The following is a 16,916-nucleotide window of genomic DNA, read 5'->3' on the forward strand; positions in this document are numbered from 1 at the left end:
ACGCCCGGGAGCGGCTCTTAGCTCCGGACAGCATCCTACCTTCGTCTTTAGCGCATCTTCTCATCTACATCTCGGCAAAAAGCTTTTCCACTATGTCTGGCTAGGAAAAACTGTGCCAGCACAGAAAACATCTCCCATCGTGTTCTAGACTTTGCACGGATGTCTGCCAAGTGTTTGGCAGGAAGAAAAGAAAAGTTGTCCAAAACTGCTTCCAATCGAACGTTCATGTGATTGGAAAAGTCAGGACAGTGCAAAAGTACTGTTTTGTATCAGTTGGCAAGGTGCGCACACAATCCCAGTGTTGTACAGCTTGCTTCTTCACCATTCCGAAGCTGCCGCTCTCTCCGGCTCCCGGAACCGAAGAAGCGGCTTCTTCGCGCAAAGACGATTGTGCCGCTCACAGTGCTCTCCTTAGCGCGGCTTCTGCCGAAAGACGCCCGGGAGCGGCTCTTAGCTCCGGACAGCATCCTACCTTCTTCTTTAGCGCCTCTTCTCATCTACATCTCGGCAAAAAGCTTTTCCACTATGTCTGGCTCGGAAAAACTGTGCCAGCACTGAAAACATCTCCAATCGTGTTCTAGACGTTGCACGGATGTCTGCCAAGTGTTTGGCAGGAAGAAAAGAAAAGTTGTCCAAAACAGATTCCAATCGAATGTTCAAGTGACTGGAAAAGTCAGGAGAGTGCAAAAGTACTGTTTTGTATCAGTTGGCAAGGTGCGCACACAATCCCAGTGTTGTACAGCTTGCTTCTTCACCTTTCCGAAGCTGCCGCTCTCTCCGGCTCCCGGAGCCGAAGAAGCGGCTTCTTCGCGCAAAGACGATTGTGCCGCTCACAGTGCTCTCCTTAGCGCGGCTTCTGCCGAAAGACGCCCGGGAGCGGCTCTTAGCTCTGGACAGCATCCTACCTTCGTCTTTAGCGCCTCTTCTCATCTACATCTCGGCAAAAAGCTTTTCCACTATGTCTGCTAGGAAAAACTGTGCCAGCACAGAAAACATCTCCCATCGTGTTCCAGACGTTGCACGGATGTCTGCCAAGTGTTTGGCAGGAAGAAAAGGAAAGTTGTCCAAAACAGCTTCTAATCGAATGTTCATGTGACTGGAAAAGTCAGGAGAGTGCAAAAGTACTGTTTTGTATCAGCTGGCAAGGTGCGCACGCAATCCCAGTGTTGTACAGCTTGCTTCTTCACCTTCCCGAAGCTGCCGCTCTCTCCAGCTCCCGGAGCCGAAGAAGCGGCTTCTTCGCGCAAAGACGATTGTGCCGCTCACAGTGCTCTCCTTAGCGCGGCTTCTGCCGAAAGACGCCCGGGAGCGGCTGTTAGCTCCGGACAGCATCCTACCTTCGTCTTTAGCGCCTCTTCTCATCTACATCTCGGCAAAAAGCTTTTCCACTATGTCTGCTAGGAAAAACTGTGCCAGCACAGAAAACATCTCCCATCGTGTTCCAGACGTTGCACGGATGTCTGCCAAGTGTTTGGCAAGAAGAAAAGGAAAGTTGTCCAAAACAGCTTCTAATCGAACGTTCATGTGACTGGAAAAGTCAGGAGAGTGCAAAAGTACTGTTTTGTATCAGTTGGCAAGGTGCGCACGCAATCCCAGTGTTGTACAGCTTGCTTCTTCACCTTCCCGAAGCTGCCGCTCTCTCCGGCTCCCGGAGCCGAAGAAGCGGCTTCTTCGCGCAAAGACGATTGTGCCGCTCACAGTGCTCTCCTTAGCGCGGCTTCTGCCGAAAGACGCCCGGGAGCGGCTCTTAGCTCCGGACAGCATCCTACCTTCGTCTTTAGCGCCTCTTCTCATCTACATCTCAGCAAAAAGCTTTTCCACTATGTCTGGCTCGGAAAAACTGTGCCAGCACAGAAAACATCTCCAATCGTTTTCTAGACGTTGCACGGATGTCTGCCAAGTGTTTGGCAGGAAGAAAAGTTGTCCAAAACAGCTTCCAATCGAATGTTCATGTGACTGGAAAAGTCAGGACAGTGCAAAAGTACTGTTTACTAATAGTTGGCAAGGTGCGCACACAATCCCAGAGTTGTACAGCTTGCTTCTTTACCTTTTCCAAGTTGCCGCTCTCTCCGGCTCCCGGAGCCGAAGAAGCGGCTTCTTCGCGCAAAGACGATTGTGCCGCTCACAGTGCTCTCCTTAGCGCGGCTTCTGCCGAAAGACGCCCGGGAGCGGCTCTTAGCTCCGGACAGCATCCTACCTTCGTCTTTAGCGCCTCTTCTCATCTACATCTCGGCAAAAAGCTTTTCCACTATGTCTGCAAGGAAAAACTGTGCCAGCACAGAAAACATCTCCCATCGTGTTCCAGACGTTGAACGGATGTCTGCCAAGTGTTTGGCAGGAAGAAAAGGAAAGTTGTCCAAAACAGCTTCTAATCGAATGTTCATGTGACTGGAAAAGTCAGGAGAGTGCAAAAGTACTGTTTTGTATCAGTTGGCAAGGTGGGCACGCAATCCCAGTGTTGTACAGCTTGCTTCTTCACCTTCCCGAAGCTGCCGCTCTCTCCGGCTCCCGGAGCCGAAGAAGCGGCTTCTTCGCGCAAAGACGATTGTGCCGCTCACAGTGCTCTCCTTAGCGCGGCTTCTGCCGAAAGACGCCCGGGAGCGGCTCTTAGCTCCGGACAGCATCCTACCTTCGTCTTTAGCGCCTCTTCTCATCTACAACTCGGCAAAAAGCTTTTCCGCTATGTCTGGCTAGGAAAAACTGTGCCAGCACAGAAAACATCTCCCATTGTGTTCTAGACGTTGCACGGATGTCTGCCAAGTGTTTGGCAGGAAGAAAAGAAAAGTTGTCCAAAACAGCTTCCAATCGAACGTTCATGTGATTGGAAAAGTCAGGAGAGTGCAAAAGTACTGTTTTCTAATAGTTGGCAAGGTGCGCACACAATCCCAGTGTTGTACAGCTTGCTTCTTCACCTTCCCGAAGCTGCCGCTCTCTCTGGCTCCCGGAGCCGAAGATGCGGCTTCTTCGCGCAAAGACGATTGTGCCGCTCACAGTGCTCTCCTTAGCGCGGCTTCTGCCGAAAGACGCCCGGGAGCGGCTCTTAGCTCCGGACAGCATCCTACCTTCGTCTTTAGCGCCTCTTCTCATCTACATCTCGGCAAAAAGCTTTTCCACTATGTCTGGCTCGGAAAAACTGTGCCAGCACAGAAAACATCTCCCATCGTGTTCTAGACGTTGCACGGATGTCTGCCAAGTGTTTGGCAGGAAGAAAAGAAAAGTTGTCCAAAACAGCTTCCAATCGAATGTTCATGTAATTGGAAAAGTCAGGAGAGTGCAAAAGTACTGTTTTCTAATAGTTGGCAAGGTGCGCACACAATCCCAGTGTTGTACAGGTTGCTTCTTCACCTTCCCGAAGCTGCCGCTCTCTCCGGCTCCCGGAGCCGAAGAAGCGGCTTCTTCGCGCAAAGACGATTGCGCCGCTCACAGTGCTCTCCTTAGCGCGGCTTCTGCCGAAAGACGCCCGGGAGCGGCTCTTAGCTCCGGACAGCATCCTACCTTCGTCTTTAGCACCTCTTCTCATCTGCATCTCGGCAAAAAGCTTTTCCACTATGTCTGCTAGGAAAAACTGTGCCAGCACAGAAAACATCTCCCATCGTGTTCCAGACATTGCACGGATGTCTGCCAAGTGTTTGGCAGGAAGAAAAGAGAAGTTGTCCAAAACAGCTTCCAATCGAATGTTCATGTGACTGGAAAAGTGAGGAGAGTGCAAAAGTACTGTTTTGTATCAGTGCGCAAGGTGCGCACACAATCCCAGTGTTGTACAACTTGCTTCTTCACCATTCCGAAGCTGCCGCTCTCTCCAGCTCCCGGAACCGAAGATGCGGCTTCTTCGCGCAAAGACGATTGTACCGCTCACAGTGCTCTCCTTAGCGCGGCTTCTGCCGGAAGATGCCCGGGAGCGGCTCTTAGCTCCGGACAGCATCCTACCTTCTTCTTTAGCGCCTCTTCTCATCTACATCTCGGCAAAAAGCTTTTCCACTATGTCTGGCTCGGAAAAACTGTGCCAGCACTGAAAACATCTCCCATCGTGTTCCAGGTGTTGCACGGATGTCTGCCAAGTGTTTGGCAGGAAGAAAAGAAAAGTTGTCCAAAACAGCTTCCAATCGAATGTTCATGTGATTGGAAAAGTTAGGAGAGTGCAAAAGTACTGTTTTGTATCAGTTGGCAAGGTGTGCACACAATCCCAGTGTTGTACAGCTTGCTTCTTCACCTTTCCGAAGCTGCCGCTCTCTCCGGCTCCCGGAGCCGAAGAAGCGGCTTCTTCGCGCAAAGACGATTGTGCCGCTCACAGTGCTCTCCTTAGCGCGGCTTCTGCCGAAAGACGCCCGGGAGCGGCTGTTAGCTCCAGACAGCATCCTACCTTCGTCTTTAGCGCCTCTTCTCATCTACAACTCGGCAAAAAGCTTTTCCGCTATGTCTGGCTAGGAAAAACTGTGCCAGCACAGAAAACATCTCCCATCGTGTTCTAGACGTTGCACGGATGTCTGCCAAGTGTTTGGCAGGAAGAAAAGAAAAGTTGTCCAAAACAGCTTCCAATCGAACGTTCATGTGATTGGAAAAGTCAGGAGAGTGCAAAAGTACTGTTTTCTAATAGTTGGCAAGGTGCGCACACAATCCCAGTGTTGTACAGCTTGCTTCTTCACCTTCCCGAAGCTGCCGCTCTCTCTGGCTCCCGGAGCCGAAGATGCGGCTTCTTCGCGCAAAGACGATTGTGCCGCTCACAGTGCTCTCCTTAGCGCGGCTTCTGCCGAAAGACGCCCGGGAGCGGCTCTTAGCTCCGGACAGCATCCTACCTTCGTCTTTAGCGCCTCTCCTCATCTACATCTCGGCAAAAAGCTTTTCCACTATGTCTGGCTCGGAAAAACTGTGCCAGCACAGAAAACATCTCCCATCGTGTTCTAGACGTTGCACGGATGTCTGCCAAGTGTTTGGCAGGAAGAAAAGAAAAGTTGTCCAAAACAGCTTCCAATCGAATGTTCATGTAATTGGAAAAGTCAGGAGAGTGCAAAAGTACTGTTTTCTAATAGTTGGCAAGGTGCGCACACAATCCCAGTGTTGTACAGGTTGCTTCTTCACCTTCCCGAAGCTGCCGCTCTCTCCGGCTCCCGGAGCCGAAGAAGCGGCTTCTTCGCGCAAAGACGATTGCGCCGCTCACAGTGCTCTCCTTAGCGCGGCTTCTGCCGAAAGACGCCCGGGAGCGGCTCTTAGCTCCGGACAGCATCCTACCTTCGTCTTTAGCACCTCTTCTCATCTGCATCTCGGCAAAAAGCTTTTCCACTATGTCTGCTAGGAAAAACTGTGCCAGCACAGAAAACATCTCCCATCGTGTTCCAGACATTGCACGGATGTCTGCCAAGTGTTTGGCAGGAAGAAAAGAGAAGTTGTCCAAAACAGCTTTCAATCGAATGTTCATGTGACTGGAAAAGTGAGGAGAGTGCAAAAGTACTGTTTTGTATCAGTGCGCAAGGTGCGCACACAATCCCAGTGTTGTACAGCTTGCTTCTTCACCATTCCGAAGCTGCCGCTCTCTCCGGCTCCCGGAGCCGAAGATGCGGCTTCTTCGCGCAAAGACGATTGTGCCGCTCACAGTGCTCTCCTTAGCGCGGCTTCTGCCGAAAGATGCCCGGGAGCGGGTCTTAGCTCCGGACAGCATCCTACCTTCTTCTTTAGCGCCTCTTCTCATCTACATCTCGGCAAAAAGCTTTTCCACTATGTCTGGCTCGGAAAAACTGTGCCAGCACTGAAAACATCTCCCATCGTGTTCCAGACGTTGCACGGATGTCTGCCAAGTGTTTGGCAGGAAGAAAAGAAAAGTTGTCCAAAACAGCTTCCAATCGAATGTTCATGTGATTGGAAAAGTCAGGAGAGTGCAAAAGTACTGTTTTGTATCAGTTGGCAAGGTGCGCACACAATCCCAGTGTTGTACAGCTTGCTTCTTCACCTTTCCGAAGCTGCCGCTCTCTCCGGCTCCCGGAGCCGAAGAAGCGGCTTCTTCGCGCAAAGACGATTGTGCCGCTCACAGTGCTCTCCTTAGCGCGGCTTCTGCCGAAAGACGCCCGGGAGCGGCTCTTAGCTCCGGACAGCATCCTACCTTCGTCTTTAGCGCCTCTTCTCATCTACATCTCGGCAAAAAGCTTTTCCACTATGTCTGCTAGGAAAAACTGTGCCAGCACAGAAAACATCTCCCATCGTGTTCCAGACGTTGCACGGATGTCTGCCAAGTGTTTGGCAAGAAGAAAAGGAAAGTTGTCCAAAACAGCTTCCAATCGAATGTTCATGTGACTGGAAAAGTGAGGAGAGTGCAAAAGTACTGTTTTGTATCAGTTGGCAAGGTGCGCACACAATCCCAGTGTTGTACAGCTTGCTTCTTCACCTTTCCGAAGCTGCCGCTCTCTCCGGCTCCCGGAGCCGAAGAAGCGGCTTCTTCGCGCAAAGACGATTGTGCCGCTCACAGTGCTCTCCTTAGCGCGGCTTCTGCCGAAAGACGCCCGGGAGCGGCTGTTAGCTCCAGACAGCATCCTACCTTCGTCTTTAGCGCCTCTTCTCATCTACATCTCGGCAAAAAGCTTTTCCACTATGTCTGCTAGGAAAAACTGTGCCAGCACAGAAAACATCTCCCATCGTGTTCCAGACGTTGCACGGATGTCTGCCAAGTGTTTGGCAGGAAGAAAAGTTGTCCAAAACAGCTTCCAATCGAATGTTCTTGTGACTGGAAAAGTCAGGACAGTGCAAAAGTACTGTTTTCTAATAGTTGGCAAGGTGCGCACACAATCCCAGAGTTGTACAGCTTGCTTCTTTACCTTTTCCAAGTTGCCGCTCTCCCCGGCTCCCGGAGCCGAAGAAGCGGCTTCTTCGCGCAAAGACGATTGTGCCGCTCACAGTGCTCTCCTTAGCGCGGCTTCTGCCGAAAGACGCCCTGGAGCGGCTCTTAGCTCCGGACAGCATCCTACCTTCGTCTTTAGCGCCTCTTCTCATCTACATCTCGGCAAAAAGCTTTTCCACTATGTCTGGCTAGGAAAAACTGTGCCAGCACAGAAAACATCTCCCATCGTGTTCTAGACGTTGCACGGATTTCTGCCAAGTGTTTGGCAGGAAGAAAAAAAAAGTTGTCCAAAACAGCTTCCAATCGAATGTTCATGTGACTGGAAAAGTCAGGAGAGGGCAAAAGTACTGTTTTCTAATAGTTGGCAAGGTGCGCACACAATCCCAGTGTTGTACAGCTTGCTTCTTTACCTTTTCCAAGTTGCCGCTCTCTCCGGCTCCCGGAGCCGAAGAAGCGGCTTCTTTGCGCAAAGACGATTGTGCCGCTCACAGTGCTCTCCTTAGCGCGGCTTCTGCCGAAAGACGCCCCGGAGCGGCTCTTAGCTCCGGACAGCATCCTACCTTCGTCTTTAGCGCCTCTTCTCATCTACATCTCGGCAAAAAGCTTTTCCACTATGTCTGGCTAGGAAAAACTGTGCCAGCACAGAAAACATCTCCCATCGTGTTCTAGACGTTGCACGGATGTCTGCCAAGTGTTTGGCAGGAAGAAAAGAAAAGTTGTCCAAAACAGCTTCCAATCGAACGTTCATGTGATTGGAAAAGTCAGGAGAGTGCAAAAGTACTGTTTTCTAATAGTTGGCAAGGTGCGCACACAATCCCAGTGTTGTACAGCTTGCTTCTTCACCTTCCCGAAGCTGTCGCTCTCTCTGGCTCCCGGAGCCGAAGATGCGGCTTCTTCGCGCAAAGACGATTGTGCCACTCACAGTGCTCTCCTTAGCGCGGCTTCTGCCGAAAGACGCCCGGGAGCGGCTCTTAGCTCCGGAGAGCATCCTACCTTCGTCTTTAGCGCCTCTTCTCATCTACATCTCGGCAAAAAGCTTTTCCACTATGTCTGGCTCGGAAAAACTGTGCCAGCACTGAAAACATCTCCCATCGTGTTCTAGACGTTGCACGGATGTCTGCCAAGTGTTTGGCAGGAAGAAAAGAAAAGTTGTCCAAAACAGCTTCCAATCGAATGTTCATGTTACTGGAAAAGTCAGGAGAGTGCAAAAGTACTGTTTTGTATCAGTTGGCAAGGTGCGCACACAATCCCAGTGTTGTACAGCTTGCTTCTTCACCATTCCGAAGCTGCCGCTCTCTCCGGCTCCCGGAGCCGAAGAAGCGGCTTCTTCGCGCAAAGACGATTGTGCCGCTCACAGTGCTCTCCTTAGCGCGGCTTCTGCCGAAAGACGCCCGGGAGCGGCTCTTAGCTCCGGACAGCATCCTACCTTCTTCTTTAGCGCCTCTTCTCATCTACATCTCGGCAAAAAGCTTTTCCACTATGTCTGGCTAGGAAAAACTGTGCCAGCACTGAAAACATCTCCCATTGTGTTCTAGACGTTGCACGGATGTCTGCCAAGTGTTTGGCAGGAAGAAAAGAAAAGTTGTCCAAAACAGCTTCCAATCGAATGTTCATGTGACTGGAAAAGTCAGGAGAGTGCAAAAGTACTGTTTTGTATCAGTTGGCAAGGTGCGCACACAATCCCAGTGTTGTACAGCTTGCTTCTTCACCATTCCGAAGCAGCCGCTCTCTCCGGCTCCCGGAGCCGAAGAAGCGGCTTCTTCGCGCAAAGACGATTGTGCCGCTCACAGTGCTCTCCTTAGCGCGGCTTCTGCCGAAAGACGCCCGGGAGCGGCTCTTAGCTCCGGACAGCATCCTGCCTTCTTCTTTAGCGCCTCTTCTCATCTACATCTCGGCAAAAAGCTTTTCCACTATGTCTGCTAGGAAAAACTGTGCCAGCACAGAAAACATCTCCCATCGTGTTCCAGACGTTGCACGGATGTCTGCCAAGTGTTTGGCAGGAAGAAAAGGAAAGTTGTCCAAAACAGCTTCTAATCGAATGTTCATGTGACTGGAAAAGTCAGGAGAGTGCAAAAGTACTGTTTTGTATCAGTTGGCAAGGTGCGCACGCAATCCCAGTGTTTTACAGCTTGCTTCTTCACCTTCCCGAAGCTGCCGCTCTCTCCGGCTCCTGGAGCCGAAGAAGCGGCTTCTTCGCGCAAAGACGATTGTGCCGCTCACAGTGCTCTCCTTAGCGCGGCTTCTGCCGAAAGACGCCCGGGAGCGGCTCTTAGCTCCGGACAGCATCCTACCTTCGTCTTTAGCGCCTCTTCTCATCTACATCTCAGCAAAAAGCTTTTCCACTATGTCTGGCTAGGAAAAACTGTGCCAGCACAGAAAACATCTCCAATCGTGTTCTAGACGTTGCACGGATGTCTGCCAAGTGTTTGGCAGGAAGAAAAGAAAAGTTGTCCAAAACAGCTTCCAATCGAACGTTCATGTGATTGGAAAAGTCAGGAGAGTGCAAAAGTACTGTTTTCTAATAGTTGGCAAGGTGCGCACACAATCCCAGCGTTGTACAGCTTGCTTCTTCACCTTCCCGAAGCTGCCGCTCTCTCCGGCTCCCGGAGCCGAAGATGCGGCTTCTTCGCGCAAAGACGATTGTGCCGCTCACAGTGCTCTCCTTAGCGCGGCTTCTGCCGAAAGACGCCCTGGAGCGGCTCTTAGCTCCGGACAGCATCCTACCTTCGTCTTTAGCGCCTCTTCTCATCTACATCTCGGCAAAAAGCTTTTCCACTATGTCTGGCTAGGAAAAACTGTGCCAGCACAGAAAACATCTCCCATCGTGTTCTAGACGTTGCACGGATTTCTGCCAAGTGTTTGGCAGGAAGAAAAAAAAAGTTGTCCAAAACAGCTTCCAATCGAATGTTCATGTGACTGGAAAAGTCAGGAGAGGGCAAAAGTACTGTTTTCTAATAGTTGGCAAGGTGCGCACACAATCCCAGTGTTGTACAGCTTGCTTCTTTACCTTTTCCAAGTTGCCGCTCTCTCCGGCTCCCGGAGCCGAAGAAGCGGCTTCTTTGCGCAAAGACGATTGTGCCGCTCACAGTGCTCTCCTTAGCGCGGCTTCTGCCGAAAGACGCCCCGGAGCGGCTCTTAGCTCCGGACAGCATCCTACCTTCGTCTTTAGCGCCTCTTCTCATCTACATCTCGGCAAAAAGCTTTTCCACTATGTCTGGCTAGGAAAAACTGTGCCAGCACAGAAAACATCTCCCATCGTGTTCTAGACGTTGCACGGATGTCTGCCAAGTGTTTGGCAGGAAGAAAAGAAAAGTTGTCCAAAACAGCTTCCAATCGAACGTTCATGTGATTGGAAAAGTCAGGAGAGTGCAAAAGTACTGTTTTCTAATAGTTGGCAAGGTGCGCACACAATCCCAGTGTTGTACAGCTTGCTTCTTCACCTTCCCGAAGCTGTCGCTCTCTCTGGCTCCCGGAGCCGAAGATGCGGCTTCTTCGCGCAAAGACGATTGTGCCACTCACAGTGCTCTCCTTAGCGCGGCTTCTGCCGAAAGACGCCCGGGAGCGGCTCTTAGCTCCGGAGAGCATCCTACCTTCGTCTTTAGCGCCTCTTCTCATCTACATCTCGGCAAAAAGCTTTTCCACTATGTCTGGCTCGGAAAAACTGTGCCAGCACTGAAAACATCTCCCATCGTGTTCTAGACGTTGCACGGATGTCTGCCAAGTGTTTGGCAGGAAGAAAAGAAAAGTTGTCCAAAACAGCTTCCAATCGAATGTTCATGTTACTGGAAAAGTCAGGAGAGTGCAAAAGTACTGTTTTGTATCAGTTGGCAAGGTGCGCACACAATCCCAGTGTTGTACAGCTTGCTTCTTCACCATTCCGAAGCTGCCGCTCTCTCCGGCTCCCGGAGCCGAAGAAGCGGCTTCTTCGCGCAAAGACGATTGTGCCGCTCACAGTGCTCTCCTTAGCGCGGCTTCTGCCGAAAGACGCCCGGGAGCGGCTCTTAGCTCCGGACAGCATCCTACCTTCTTCTTTAGCGCCTCTTCTCATCTACATCTCGGCAAAAAGCTTTTCCACTATGTCTGGCTCGGAAAAACTGTGCCAGCACTGAAAACATCTCCCATCGTGTTCTAGACGTTGCACGGATGTCTGCCAAGTGTTTGGCAGGAAGAAAAGAAAAGTTGTCCAAAACAGCTTCCAATCGAATGTTCATGTGACTGGAAAAGTCAGGAGAGTGCAAAAGTACTGTTTTGTATCAGTTGGCAAGGTGCGCACACAATCCCAGTGTTGTACAGCTTGCTTCTTCACCATTCCGAAGCAGCCGCTCTCTCCGGCTCCCGGAGCCGAAGAAGCGGCTTCTTCGCGCAAAGACGATTGTGCCGCTCACAGTGCTCTCCTTAGCGCGGCTTCTGCCGAAAGACGCCCGGGAGCGGCTCTTAGCTCCGGACAGCATCCTGCCTTCTTCTTTAGCGCCTCTTCTCATCTACATCTCGGCAAAAAGCTTTTCCACTATGTCTGCTAGGAAAAACTGTGCCAGCACAGAAAACATCTCCCATCGTGTTCCAGACGTTGCACGGATGTCTGCCAAGTGTTTGGCAGGAAGAAAAGGAAAGTTGTCCAAAACAGCTTCTAATCGAATGTTCATGTGACTGGAAAAGTCAGGAGAGTGCAAAAGTACTGTTTTGTATCAGTTGGCAAGGTGCGCACGCAATCCCAGTGTTTTACAGCTTGCTTCTTCACCTTCCCGAAGCTGCCGCTCTCTCCGGCTCCTGGAGCCGAAGAAGCGGCTTCTTCGCGCAAAGACGATTGTGCCGCTCACAGTGCTCTCCTTAGCGCGGCTTCTGCCGAAAGACGCCCGGGAGCGGCTCTTAGCTCCGGACAGCATCCTACCTTCGTCTTTAGCGCCTCTTCTCATCTACATCTCAGCAAAAAGCTTTTCCACTATGTCTGGCTAGGAAAAACTGTGCCAGCACAGAAAACATCTCCAATCGTGTTCTAGACGTTGCACGGATGTCTGCCAAGTGTTTGGCAGGAAGAAAAGAAAAGTTGTCCAAAACAGCTTCCAATCGAACGTTCATGTGATTGGAAAAGTCAGGAGAGTGCAAAAGTACTGTTTTCTAATAGTTGGCAAGGTGCGCACACAATCCCAGCGTTGTACAGCTTGCTTCTTCACCTTTCCGAAGCTGCCGCTCTCTCCGGCTCCCGGAGCCGAAGATGCGGCTTCTTCGCGCAAAGACGATTGTGCCGCTCACAGTGCTCTCCTTAGCGCGGCTTCTGCCGAAAGACGCCCGGGAGCGGCTCTTAGCTCCGGACAGCATCCTACCTTCGTCTTTAGCGCCTCTTCTCATCTACATCTCGGCAAAAAGCTTTTCCACTATGTCTGGCTCGGAAAAACTGTGCCAGCACTGAAAACATCTCCCATCGTGTTCTAGACGTTGCACGGATGTCTGCCAAGTGTTTGGCAGGAAGAAAAGAAAAGTTGTCCAAAACAGCTTCCAATCGAATGTTCATGTGACTGGAAAAGTCAGGAGAGTGCAAAAGTACTGTTTTGTATCAGTTGGCAAGGTGCGCACACAATCCCAGTGTTGTACAGCTTGCTTCTTCACCTTCCCGAAGGTGCCGCTCTCTCCGGCTCCCGGAGCCGAAGAAGCAGCTTCTTCGCGCAAGGACGATTGTGCCGCTCACAGTGCTCTCCTTAGCGCGGCTTCTGCCGAAAGACGCCCGGGAGCGGCTCTTAGCTCCGGACAGCATCCTACCTTCGTCTTTAGCGCCTCTTCTCATCTACATCTCAGCAAAAAGCTTTTCCACTATGTCTGGCTCGGAAAAACTGTGCCAGCACAGAAAACATCTCCCATCGTGTTCTAGACGTTGCACGGAGGTCTGCCAAGTGTTTGGCAGGAAGAAAAGAAAAGTTGTCCAAAACAGCTTCCAATCGAATGTTCATGTGACTGGAAAAGTCAGGAGAGTGCAAAAGTACTGTTTTCTAATAGTTGGCAAGGTGCGCACACAATCCCAGTGTTGTACAGCTTGCTTCTTCACCTTCCCGAAGCTGCCGCTCTCTCCGGCTCCCGGAGCCGAAGATGCGGCTTCTTCGCGCAAAGACGATTGTGCCGCTCACAGTGCTCTCCTTAGCGCGGCTTCTGCCGAAAGACGCCCGGGAGCGGCTCTTAGCTCCGGACAGCATCCTACCTTCGTCTTTAGCGCCTCTTCTCATCTACATTTCAGCAAAAAGCTTTTCCACTATGTCTGGCTCGGAAAAACTGTGCCAGCACAGAAAACATCTCCCATCGTGTTCTAGACGTTGCACGGATTTCTGCCAAGTGTTTGGCAGGAAGAAAAAAAAAGTTGTCCAAAACAGCTTCCAATCGAATGTTCATGTGACTGGAAAAGTCAGGAGAGTGCAAAAGTACTGTTTTGTATCAGTTGGCAAGGTGCGCACACAATCCCAGTGTTGTACAGCTTGCTTCTTCACCATTCCGAAGCTGCCGCTCTCTCCGGCTCCCGGAGCCGAAGATGCGGCTTCTTCGCGCAAAGACGATTGTGCCGCTCACAGTGCTCTCCTTAGCGCGGCTTCTGCCGAAAGACGCCCGGGAGCGGCTCTTAGCTCCGGACAGCATCCTACCTTCTTCTTTAGCGCCTCTTCTCATCTACATCCCAGCAAAAAGCTTTTCCACTATGTCTGGCTCGGAAAAACTCTGCCAGCACTGAAAACATCTCCAATCGTGTTCTAGACGTTGCACGGATGTCTGCCAAGTGTTTGGCAGGAAGAAAAGAAAAGTTGTCCAAAACAGCTTCCAATCGAATGTTCATGTGACTGGAAAAGTCAGGAGAGTGCAAAAGTACTGTTTTGTATCAGTTGGCAAGGTGCGCACACAATCCCAGTGTTGTACAGCTTGCTTCTTCACCTTTCCGAAGCTGCCGCTCTCTCCGGCTCCCGGAGCCGAAGAAGCGGCTTCTTCGCGCAAAGACGATTGTGCCGCTCACAGTGCTCTCCTTAGCGCGGCTTCTGCCGAAAGACGCCCGAGAGCGGCTGTTAGCTCCAGACAGCATCCTACCTTCGTCTTTAGCGCCTCTTCTCATCTACATCTCGGCAAAAAGCTTTTCCACTATGTCTGCTAGGAAAAACTGTGCCAGCACAGAAAACATCTCCCATCGTGTTCCAGACGTTGCACGGATGTCTGCCAAGTGTTTGGCAAGAAGAAAAGGAAAGTTGTCCAAAACAGCTTCCAATCGAATGTTCATGTGACTGGAAAAGTGAGGAGAGTGCAAAAGTACTGTTTTGTATCAGTTGGCAAGGTGCGCACACAATCCCAGTGTTGTACAGCTTGCTTCTTCACCTTTCCGAAGCTGCCGCTCTCTCCGGCTCCTGGAGCCGAAGAAGCGGCTTCTTCGCGCAAAGACGATTGTGCCACTCACAGTGCTCTCCTTAGCGCGGCTTCTGCCGAAAGACGCCCGGGAGCGGCTGTTAGCTCCGGACAGCATCCTACCTTCGTCTTTAGCGCCTCTTCTCATCTACATCTCGGCAAAAAGCTTTTCCACTATGTCTGCTAGGAAAAACTGTGCCAGCCCAGAAAACATCTCCCATCGTGTTCCAGACGTTGCACGGATGTCTGCCAAGTGTTTGCAAGAAGAAAAGGAAAGTTGTCCAAAACAGCTTCTAATCGAATGTTCATGTGACTGGAAAAGTCAGGAGAGTGCAAAAGTACTGTTTTGTATCAGTTGGCAAGGTGCGCACGCAATCCCAGTGTTGTACAGCTTGCTTCTTCACCTTCTCGAAGCTGCCGCTCTCTCCGGCTCCCGGAGCCGAAGAAGCGGCTTCTTCGCGCAAAGACGATTGTGCCGCTCACAGTGCTCTCCTTAGCGCGGCTTCTGCCGAAAGACGCCCGGGAGCGGCTCTTAGCTCCGGACAGCATCCTACCTTCGTCTTTAGCGCCTCTTCTCATCTACATCTCAGCAAAAAGCTTTTCCACTATGTCTGGCTCGGAAAAACTGTGCCAGCACAGAAAACATCTCCAATCGTTTTCTAGACGTTGCACGGATGTCTGCCAAGTGTTTGGCAGGAAGAAAAGTTGTCCAAAACAGCTTCCAATCGAATGTTCATGTGACTGGAAAAGTCAGGACAGTGCAAAAGTACTGTTTACTAATAGTTGGCAAGGTGCGCACACAATCCCAGAGTTGTACAGCTTGCTTCTTTACCTTTTCCAAGTTGCCGCTCTCTCCGGCTCCCGGAGCCGAAGAAGCGGCTTCTTCGCGCAAAGACGATTGTGCCGCTCACAGTGCTCTCCTTAGCGCGGCTTCTGCCGAAAGACGCCCGGGAGCGGCTCTTAGCTCCGGACAGCATCCTACCTTCGTCTTTAGCGCCTCTTCTAATCTACATCTCGGCAAAAAGCTTTTCCACTATGTCTGCAAGGAAAAACTGTGCCAGCACAGAAAACATCTCCCATCGTGTTCCAGACGTTGAACGGATGTCTGCCAAGTGTTTGGCAGGAAGAAAAGGAAAGTTGTCCAAAACAGCTTCTAATCGAATGTTCATGTGACTGGAAAAGTCAGGAGAGTGCAAAAGTACTGTTTTGTATCAGTTGGCAAGGTGGGCACGCAATCCCAGTGTTGTACAGCTTGCTTCTTCACCTTCCCGAAGCTGCCGCTCTCTCCGGCTCCCGGAGCCGAAGAAGCGGCTTCTTCGCGCAAAGACGATTGCGCCGCTCACAGTGCTCTCCTTAGCGCGGCTTCTGCCGAAAGACGCCCGGGAGCGGCTCTTAGCTCCGGACAGCATCCTACCTTCGTCTTTAGCGCCTCTTCTCATCTACAACTCGGCAAAAAGCTTTTCCGCTATGTCTGGCTAGGAAAAACTGTGCCAGCACAGAAAACATCTCCCATTGTGTTCTAGACGTTGCACGGATGTCTGCCAAGTGTTTGGCAGGAAGAAAAGAAAAGTTGTCCAAAACAGCTTCCAATCGAACGTTCATGTGATTGGAAAAGTCAGGAGAGTGCAAAAGTACTGTTTTCTAATAGTTGGCAAGGTGCGCACACAATCCCAGTGTTGTACAGCTTGCTTCTTCACCTTCCCGAAGCTGCCGCTCTCTCTGGCTCCCGGAGCCGAAGATGCGGCTTCTTCGCGCAAAGACGATTGTGCCGCTCACAGTGCTCTCCTTAGCGCGGCTTCTGCCGAAAGACGCCCGGGAGCGGCTCTTAGCTCCGGACAGCATCCTACCTTCGTCTTTAGCGCCTCTTCTCATCTACATCTCGGCAAAAAGCTTTTCCACTATGTCTGGCTCGGAAAAACTGTGCCAGCACAGAAAACATCTCCCATCGTGTTCTAGACGTTGCACGGATGTCTGCCAAGTGTTTGGCAGGAAGAAAAGAAAAGTTGTCCAAAACAGCTTCCAATCGAATGTTCATGTAATTGGAAAAGTCAGGAGAGTGCAAAAGTACTGTTTTCTAATAGTTGGCAAGGTGCGCACACAATCCCAGTGTTGTACAGGTTGCTTCTTCACCTTCCCGAAGCTGCCGCTCTCTCCGGCTCCCGGAGCCGAAGAAGCGGCTTCTTCGCGCAAAGACGATTGCGCCGCTCACAGTGCTCTCCTTAGCGCGGCTTCTGCCGAAAGACGCCCGGGAGCGGCTCTTAGCTCCGGACAGCATCCTACCTTCGTCTTTAGCACCTCTTCTCATCTGCATCTCGGCAAAAAGCTTTTCCACTATGTCTGCTAGGAAAAACTGTGCCAGCACAGAAAACATCTCCCATCGTGTTCCAGACATTGCACGGATGTCTGCCAAGTGTTTGGCAGGAAGAAAAGAGAAGTTGTCCAAAACAGCTTCCAATCGAATGTTCATGTGACTGGAAAAGTGAGGAGAGTGCAAAAGTACTGTTTTGTATCAGTGCGCAAGGTGCGCACACAATCCCAGTGTTGTACAGCTTGCTTCTTCACCATTCCGAAGCTGCCGCTCTCTCCGGCTCCCGGAACCGAAGATGCGGCTTCTTCGCGCAAAGACGATTGTGCCGCTCACAGTGCTCTCCTTAGCGCGGCTTCTGCCGGAAGATGCCCGGGAGCGGCTCTTAGCTCCGGACAGCATCCTACCTTCTTCTTTAGCGCCTCT

Source organism: Melospiza georgiana, chromosome W, assembly GCF_028018845.1.
Source record: "Melospiza georgiana isolate bMelGeo1 chromosome W, bMelGeo1.pri, whole genome shotgun sequence".
In the NCBI taxonomy this organism is placed as follows: Eukaryota; Metazoa; Chordata; class Aves; order Passeriformes; family Passerellidae; genus Melospiza; species Melospiza georgiana.